We start from the raw sequence: 8,817 nt of genomic DNA, 5'->3' as shown, positions 1-8,817 counted from the left end.
CAGACTGTGCCTCACTCAACCCTATGTACTGTAGTACCCTATACCTTACCAGTCCTTATAAGGACCTTTGTGGAACTAGTAGGTTGTGAATGATTAGCAGACTGTACCTCAGTCCCTATACTGATAAAGGACTACTGCAGCAGAAGGGCAGCAGTCAGCAGTAGTGCACCTCAACCCTATATATTGTGGACCTATACCAGTCCTTAAGGAATAGCAGACTGTACCTCACTCAACCCTATGTACTGTAGTACCCTATACCTTACCAGTCCTTATAAGGACCTTTGTGGAACTAGTAAGTTGTGAATGATTAGAAGACTGTACCTTAGTCCCTATACTCATAAAGGACTACTGCATTAAAGTGCAGCAGTCAGCAGTAGTGCACCTCAACCCTATATATTGTGGACCTATACCAGTCCTTAAGGAATAGCAGACTGTACCTCACTCAACCCTATGTACTGTAGTACCCTATACCTTACCAGTCCTTATAAGGACGTTTGTGGAACTAGTAGGTTGTGAATGATTAGCAGACTGTACCTCAGTCCCTATACTGATAAAGGACTACTGCAGCAGAGTGGCCGCAGTCAGCAGTAGTGCACCTCAACCCTATATATTGTGGACCTATACCAGTCCTTAAGGAATAGCAGACTGTACCTCACTCAACCCTATGTACTGTAGTACCCTATACCTTACCAGTCCTTATAAGGACCTTTGTGGAACTAGTAGGTTGTGAATAATTAGCAGACTGTACCTCAGTCCCTATACTGATAAATGACTACTGCAGCAGAGTGGCAGCAGTCAGCAGTAGTGCACCTCAACCCTATATATTGTGGACCTATACCAGTCCTTAAGGAATAGCAGACTGTACCTCAATCAACCCTATGTACTGTAGTACCCTATACCTTACCAGTTCTTATAAGGACCTTTGTGGAACTAGTAGGTTGTGAATGATTAGCAGACTGTACCTGAGTCCCTATACTGATAAAGGACTACTGCAGCAGAAGGGCAGAAGTCAGCAGTAGTGCACCTCAGCCCTATATATTGTGGACCTATACCAGTCCTTAAGGAAAAGCAGACTGTACCTCACTCAACCCTATGTACTGTAGTACCCTATATCTTACCAGTCCTTATAAGGACCTTTGTGGAACTAGTAGGTTGTGAATGATTAGCAGACTGTACCTCAGTCCCTATACTGATAAAGGACTACTTCAGCAGAAGGGCAGAAGTCAGCAGTAGTGCACCTCAGCCCTATATATTGTGGACCTGTACCAGTCCTTAAGGAATAGCAGACTGTACCTCACTCAACCCTATGTACTGTAGTACCCTATACCTTACCAGTCCTTATAAGGACGTTTGTGGAACTAGTAGGTTGTGAATGATTAGCAGACTGTACCTCAGTCCCTATACTGATAAAGGACTACTGCAGCAGAGTGGCCGCAGTCAGCAGTAGTGCACCTCAACCCTATATATTGTGGACCTATACCAGTCCTTAAGGAATAGCAGACTGTACCTCACTCAACCCTATGTACTGTAGTACCCTATACCTTACCAGTCCTTATAAGGACCTTTGTGGAACTAGTAAGTTGTGAATGATTAGAAGACTGTACCTTAGTCCCTATACTCATAAAGGACTACTGCATTAAAGTGCAGCAGTCAGCAGTAGTGCACCTCAACCCTATATATTGTGGACCTATACCAGTCCTTAAGGAATAGCAGACTGTACCTCACTCAACCCTATGTACTGTAGTACCCTATACCTTACCAGTCCTTATAAGGACGTTTGTGGAACTAGTAGGTTGTGAATGATTAGCAGACTGTACCTCAGTCCCTATACTGATAAAGGACTACTGCAGCAGAGTGGCTGCAGTCAGCAGTAGTGCACCTCAACCCTATATATTGTGGACCTATACCAGTCCTTAAGGAATAGCAGACTGTACCTCACTCAACCCTATGTACTGTAGTACCCTATACCTTACCAGTCCTTATAAGGACCTTTGTGGAACTAGTAGGTTGTGAATAATTAGCAGACTGTACCTCAGTCCCTATACTGATAAATGACTACTGCAGCAGAGTGGCAGCAGTCAGCAGTAGTGCACCTCAACCCTATATATTGTGGACCTATACCAGTCCTTAAGGAATAGCAGACTGTACCTCAATCAACCCTATGTACTGTAGTACCCTATACCTTACCAGTTCTTATAAGGACCTTTGTGGAACTAGTAGGTTGTGAATGATTAGCAGACTGTACCTGAGTCCCTATACTGATAAAGGACTACTGCAGCAGAAGGGCAGAAGTCAGCAGTAGTGCACCTCAGCCCTATATATTGTGGACCTATACCAGTCCTTAAGGAATAGCAGACTGTACCTCACTCAACCCTATGTACTGTAGTACCCTATATCTTACCAGTCCTTATAAGGACCTTTGTGGAACTAGTAGGTTGTGAATGATTAGCAGACTGTACCTCAGTCCCTATACTGATAAAGGACTACTTCAGCAGAAGGGCAGAAGTCAGCAGTAGTGCACCTCAGCCCTATATATTGTGGACCTGTACCAGTCCTTAAGGAATAGCAGACTGTACCTCACTCAACCCTATGTACTGTAGTACCCTATACCTTACCAGTCCTTATAAGGACGTTTGTGGAACTAGTAGGTTGTGAATGATTAGAAGACTGTACCTCAGTCCCTATACTGATAAAGGACTACTGCAGCAGAGTGGCCGCAGTCAGCAGTAGTGCACCTCAACCCTATATATTGTGGACCTATACCAGTCCTTAAGGAATAGCAGACTGTACCTCAATCAACCCTATGTACTGTAGTACCCTATACCTTACCAGTTCTTATAAGGACCTTTGTGGAACTAGTAGGTTGTGAATGATTAGCAGACTGTACCTGAGTCCCTATACTGATAAAGGACTACTGCAGCCGAAGGGCAGAAGTCAGCAGTAGTGCACCTCAGCCCTATATATTGTGGACCTATACCAGTCCTTAAGGAATAGCAGACTGTACCTCACTCAACCCTATGTACTGTAGTACCCTATATCTTACCAGTCCTTATAAGGACCTTTGTGGAACTAGTAGGTTGTGAATGATTAGCAGACTGTACCTCAGTCCCTATACTGATAAATGACTACTGCAGCAGAGTGGCAGCAGTCAGCAGTAGTGCACCTCAACCCTATATATTGTGGACCTATACCAGTCCTTAAGGAATAGCAGACTGTACCTCAATCAACCCTATGTACTCTAGTACCCTATACCTTACCAGTTCTTATAAGGACCTTTGTGGAACTAGTAGGTTGTGAATGATTAGCAGACTGTACCTGAGTCCCTATACTGATAAAGGACTACTGCAGCCGAAGGGCAGAAGTCAGCAGTAGTGCACCTCAGCCCTATATATTGTGGACCTATACCAGTCCTTAAGGAATAGCAGACTGTACCTCACTCAACCCTATGTACTGTAGTACCCTATATCTTACCAATCCTTATAGGGATCTTTGTGGAACTAGTAGGTTGTGAATGATTAGCAGAATGTACCTCAGTCCCTATACTGATAAAGGACTGCTGCCGTATAGGGCAGCAGTCAGCAGTAATGCACCTCAACCCTATATATTGTGGACCTATACCAGTCCTTAAGGAATAGCAGACTTTACCTCACTCAACCCTATGTACTGTAGTACCCATATACCTTACCAGTCCTTTTAAGGATCTTTGTGGAACTAGTAGGTTGTGAATGATTAGCAGACTGTACCTCAGTCCCTATACTGATAAAGGATTACTGCAGCAGAAGGGTTGCAGTCAGCAGTAGTGCACCTCAGCCCTATATATTGTGGACCTATACCAGTCCTTAAGGAATAGCAGACTGTACCTCACTCAACCCTATGTACTGTAGTACCATATACCTTACCAGTCCTTATAAGGACCTTTGTGGAACTAGTAGGTTATGAATGATTAGCAGACTGTACCTCAGTCCCTATACTTATAAAGGACTACTGCAGTAAAGCGCAGCAGTCAGCAGTAGTGCACCTCAACCCTATAATTGTGGACCTATACCAGACCTTAAGGAATAGCAGACTGTACCTCAGTCAACCCTATGTACTGTAGTACCCTATACCTTACCAGTCCTTATAAGGACCTTTGTGGAGCTAGTAGGTTGTGAATGATTAGCAGACTGTACCTCATTCCCTATACTGATAAAGGACTACTGCAGCAGAAGGGCAGAAGTCAGCAGTAGTGCACCTCAGCCCTATATATTGTGGACCTATACCAGTCCTTAAGGAATAGCAGACTGTACCTCACTCAACCCTATGTACTGTAGTACCCTATACCTTACCAGTCCTTATAAGGAACTTTGTGGAACTAGTAGGTTGTGAATGATTAGCAGACTGTACCTCAGTCCCTATACTGATAAAGGACTACTGCAGCAGAAGGGCAGCAGTCAGCAGTAGTGCACCTCAGCCCTATATATTGTGGACCTATACCAGTCCTTAAGGAATAGCAGACTGTACCTCACTCAGCCCTATGTACTGTAGTACCCTATACCTTACCAGTCCTTATAAGGACCTTTGTGGAACTAGTAGGTTGTGAATGATTAGCAGACTGTACCTCAGTCCCTATACTGATAAATGACTACTGCAGCAGAGTGGCAGCAGTCAGCAGTAGTGCACCTCAACCCTATATATTGTGGACCTATACCAGTCCTTAAGGAATAGCAGACTGTACCTCAATCAACCCTATGTACTGTAGTACCCTATACCTTACCAGTTCTTATAAGGACCTTTGTGGAACTAGTAGGTTGTGAATGATTAGCAGACTGTACCTGAGTCCCTATACTGATAAAGGACTACTGCAGCCGAAGGGCAGAAGTCAGCAGTAGTGCACCTCAGCCCTATATATTGTGGACCTATACCAGTCCTTAAGGAATAGCAGACTGTACCTCACTCAACCCTATGTACTGTAGTACCCTATATCTTACCAGTCCTTATAAGGACCTTTGTGGAACTAGTAGGTTGTGAATGATTAGCAGACTGTACCTCAGTCCCTATACTGATAAAGGACTACTGCAGCAGAGTGGCAGCAGTCAGCAGTAGTGCACCTCAACCCTATATATTGTGGACCTATACCAGTCCTTAAGGAATAGCAGACTGTACCTCAATCAACCCTATGTACTGTAGTACCCTATACCTTACCAGTTCTTATAAGGACCTTTGTGGAACTAGTAGGTTGTGAATGATTAGCAGACTGTACCTGAGTCCCTATACTGATAAAGGACTACTGCAGCCGAAGGGCAGAAGTCAGCAGTAGTGCACCTCAGCCCTATATATTGTGGACCTATACCAGTCCTTAAGGAATAGCAGACTGTACCTCCCTCAACCCTATGTACTGTAGTACCCTATATCTTACCAGTCCTTATAAGGACCTTTGTGGAACTAGTAGGTTGTGAATGATTAGCAGACTGTACCTCAGTCCCTATACTGATAAAGGACTACTGCAGCAGAGTGGCCGCAGTCAGCAGTAGTGCACCTCAACCCTATATATTGTGGACCTATACCAGTCCTTAAGGAATAGCAGACTGTACCTCACTCAAACCTATGTACTGTAGTACCCTATATCTTACCAATCCTTATAGGGATCTTTGTGGAACTAGTAGGTTGTGAATGATTAGCAGAATGTACCTCAGTCCCTATACTGATAAAGGACTGCTGCCGTATAGGGCAGCAGTCAGCAGTAATGCACCTCAACCCTATATATTGTGGACCTATACCAGTCCTTAAGGAATAGCAGACTTTACCTCACTCAACCCTATGTACTGTAGTACCCATATACCTTACCAGTCCTTTTAAGGATCTTTGTGGAACTAGTAGGTTGTGAATGATTAGCAGACTGTACCTCAGTCCCTATACTGATAAAGGACTACTGCAGCAGAAGGGTTGCAGTCAGCAGTAGTGCACCTCAGCCCTATATATTGTGGACCTATACCAGTCCTTAAGGAATAGCAGACTGTACCTCACTCAACCCTATGTACTGTAGTACCATATACCTTACCAGTCCTTATAAGGACCTTTGTGGAACTAGTAGGTTATGAATGATTAGCAGACTGTACCTCAGTCCCTATACTTATAAAGGACTACTGCAGTAAAGCGCAGCAGTCAGCAGTAGTGCACCTCAACCCTATAATTGTGGACCTATACCAGTCCTTAAGGAATAGCAGACTGTACCTCACTCAACCCTATGTACTGTAGTACCCTATACCTTACCAGTCCTTATAAGGACCTTTGTGGAGCTAGTAGGTTGTGAATGATTAGCAGACTGTACCTCATTCCCTATACTGATAAAGGACTACTGCAGCAGAAGGGCAGAAGTCAGCAGTAGTGCACCTCAGCCCTATATATTGTGGACCTATACCAGTTCTTAAGGAATAGCACACTGTACCTCACTCAACCCTATGTACTGTAGTACCCTATACCTTACCAGTCCTTATAAGGACCTTTGTGGAACTAGTAGGTTGTGAATGATTAGCAGACTGTACCTCAGTCCCTATACTGATAAAGGACTACTGCAGCAGAAGGGCAGCAGTCAGCAGTAGTGCACCTCAACCCTATATATTGTGGACCTATAGCAGTCCTTAAGGAATAGCAGACTGTACCTCACTCAAACCTATGTACTGTAGTACCCTATATCTTACCAATCCTTATAGGGATCTTTGTGGAACTAGTAGGTTGTGAATGATTAGCAGAATGTACCTCAGTCCCTATACTGATAAAGGACTGCTGCCGTATAGGGCAGCAGTCAGCAGTAATGCACCTCAACCCTATATATTGTGGACCTATACCAGTCCTTAAGGAATAGCAGACTGTACCTCACTCAACCCTATGTACTGTAGTACCCTATACCTTACCAGTCCTTATAAGGACCTTTGTGGAACTAGTAAGTTGTGAATGATTAGAAGACTGTACCTTAGTCCCTATACTCATAAAGGACTACTGCATTAAAGTGCAGCAGTCAGCAGTAGTGCACCTCAACCCTATATATTGTGGACCTATACCAGTCCTTAAGGAATAGCAGACTGTACCTCACTCAACCCTATGTACTGTAGTACCCTATACCTTACCAGTCCTTATAAGGACGTTTGTGGAACTAGTAGGTTGTGAATGATTAGCAGACTGTACCTCAGTCCCTATACTGATAAAGGACTACTGCAGCAGAGTGGCTGCAGTCAGCAGTAGTGCACCTCAACCCTATATATTGTGGACCTATACCAGTCCTTAAGGAATAGCAGACTGTACCTCAATCAACCCTATGTACTGTAGTACCCTATACCTTACCAGTTCTTATAAGGACCTTTGTGGAACTAGTAGGTTGTGAATGATTAGCAGACTATACCTGAGTCCCTATACTGATAAAGGACTACTGCAGCAGAAGGGCAGAAGTCAGCAGTAGTGCACCTCAGCCCTATATATTGTGGACCTATACCAGTCCTTAAGGAATAGCAGACTGTACCTCACTCAACCCTATGTACTGTAGTACCCTATACCTTACCAGTCCTTATAAGGACCTTTGTGGAACTAGTAGGTTGTGAATAATTAGCAGACTGTACCTCAGTCCCTATACTGATAAATGACTACTGCAGCAGAGTGGCAGCAGTCAGCAGTAGTGCACCTCAACCCTATATATTGTGGACCTATACCAGTCCTTAAGGAATAGCAGACTGTACCTCAATCAACCCTATGTACTGTAGTACCCTATACCTTACCAGTTCTTATAAGGACCTTTGTGGAACTAGTAGGTTGTGAATGATTAGCAGACTGTACCTGAGTCCCTATACTGATAAAGGACTACTGCAGCAGAAGGGCAGAAGTCAGCAGTAGTGCACCTCAGCCCTATATATTGTGGACCTATACCAGTCCTTAAGGAATAGCAGACTGTACCTCACTCAACCCTATGTACTGTAGTACCCTATATCTTACCAGTCCTTATAAGGACCTTTGTGGAACTAGTAGGTTGTGAATGATTAGCAGACTGTACCTCAGTCCCTATACTGATAAAGGACTACTTCAGCAGAAGGGCAGAAGTCAGCAGTAGTGCACCTCAGCCCTATATATTGTGGACCTGTACCAGTCCTTAAGGAATAGCAGACTGTACCTCACTCAACCCTATGTACTGTAGTACCCTATACCTTACCAGTCCTTATAAGGACGTTTGTGGAACTAGTAGGTTGTGAATGATTAGCAGACTGTACCTTAGTCCCTATACTGATAAAGGACTACTGCAGCAGAGTGGCCGCAGTCAGCAGTAGTGCACCTCAACCCTATATATTGTGGACCTATACCAGTCCTTAAGGAATAGCAGACTGTACCTCACTCAACCCTATGTACTTTAGTACCCTATACCTTACCAGTCCTTATAAGGACCTTTGTGGAACTAGTAAGTTGTGAATGATTAGAAGACTGTACCTTAGTCCCTATACTCATAAAGGACTACTGCATTAAAGTGCAGCAGTCAGCTGTAGTGCACCTCAACCCTATATATTGTGGACCTATACCAGTCCTTAAGGAATAGCAGACTGTACCTCACTCAACCCTATGTACTGTAGTACCATATACCTTACCAGTCCTTATAAGGACGTTTGTGGAACTAGTAGGTTGTGAATGATTAGCAGACTGTACCTCAGTCCCTATACTGATAAAGGACTACTGCAGCAGAGTGGCCGCAGTCAGCAGTAGTGCACCTCAACCCTATATATTGTGGACCTATACCAGTCCTTAAGGAATAGCAGACTGTACCTCACTCAACCCTATGTACTGTAGTACCCTATACCTTACCAG

The sequence above is a fragment of the Lithobates pipiens genome, unplaced genomic scaffold (genome assembly GCF_037356315.1).
Source record: "Lithobates pipiens isolate NorthernLeopardFrog02 unplaced genomic scaffold, aLitPip1_a1.2 Scaffold_27, whole genome shotgun sequence".
NCBI lineage: Eukaryota > Metazoa > Chordata > Amphibia > Anura > Ranidae > Lithobates > Lithobates pipiens.
The sequence above is the reverse complement of the archived record's forward strand: the minus strand, read 5'-3'. Positions refer to the sequence as shown.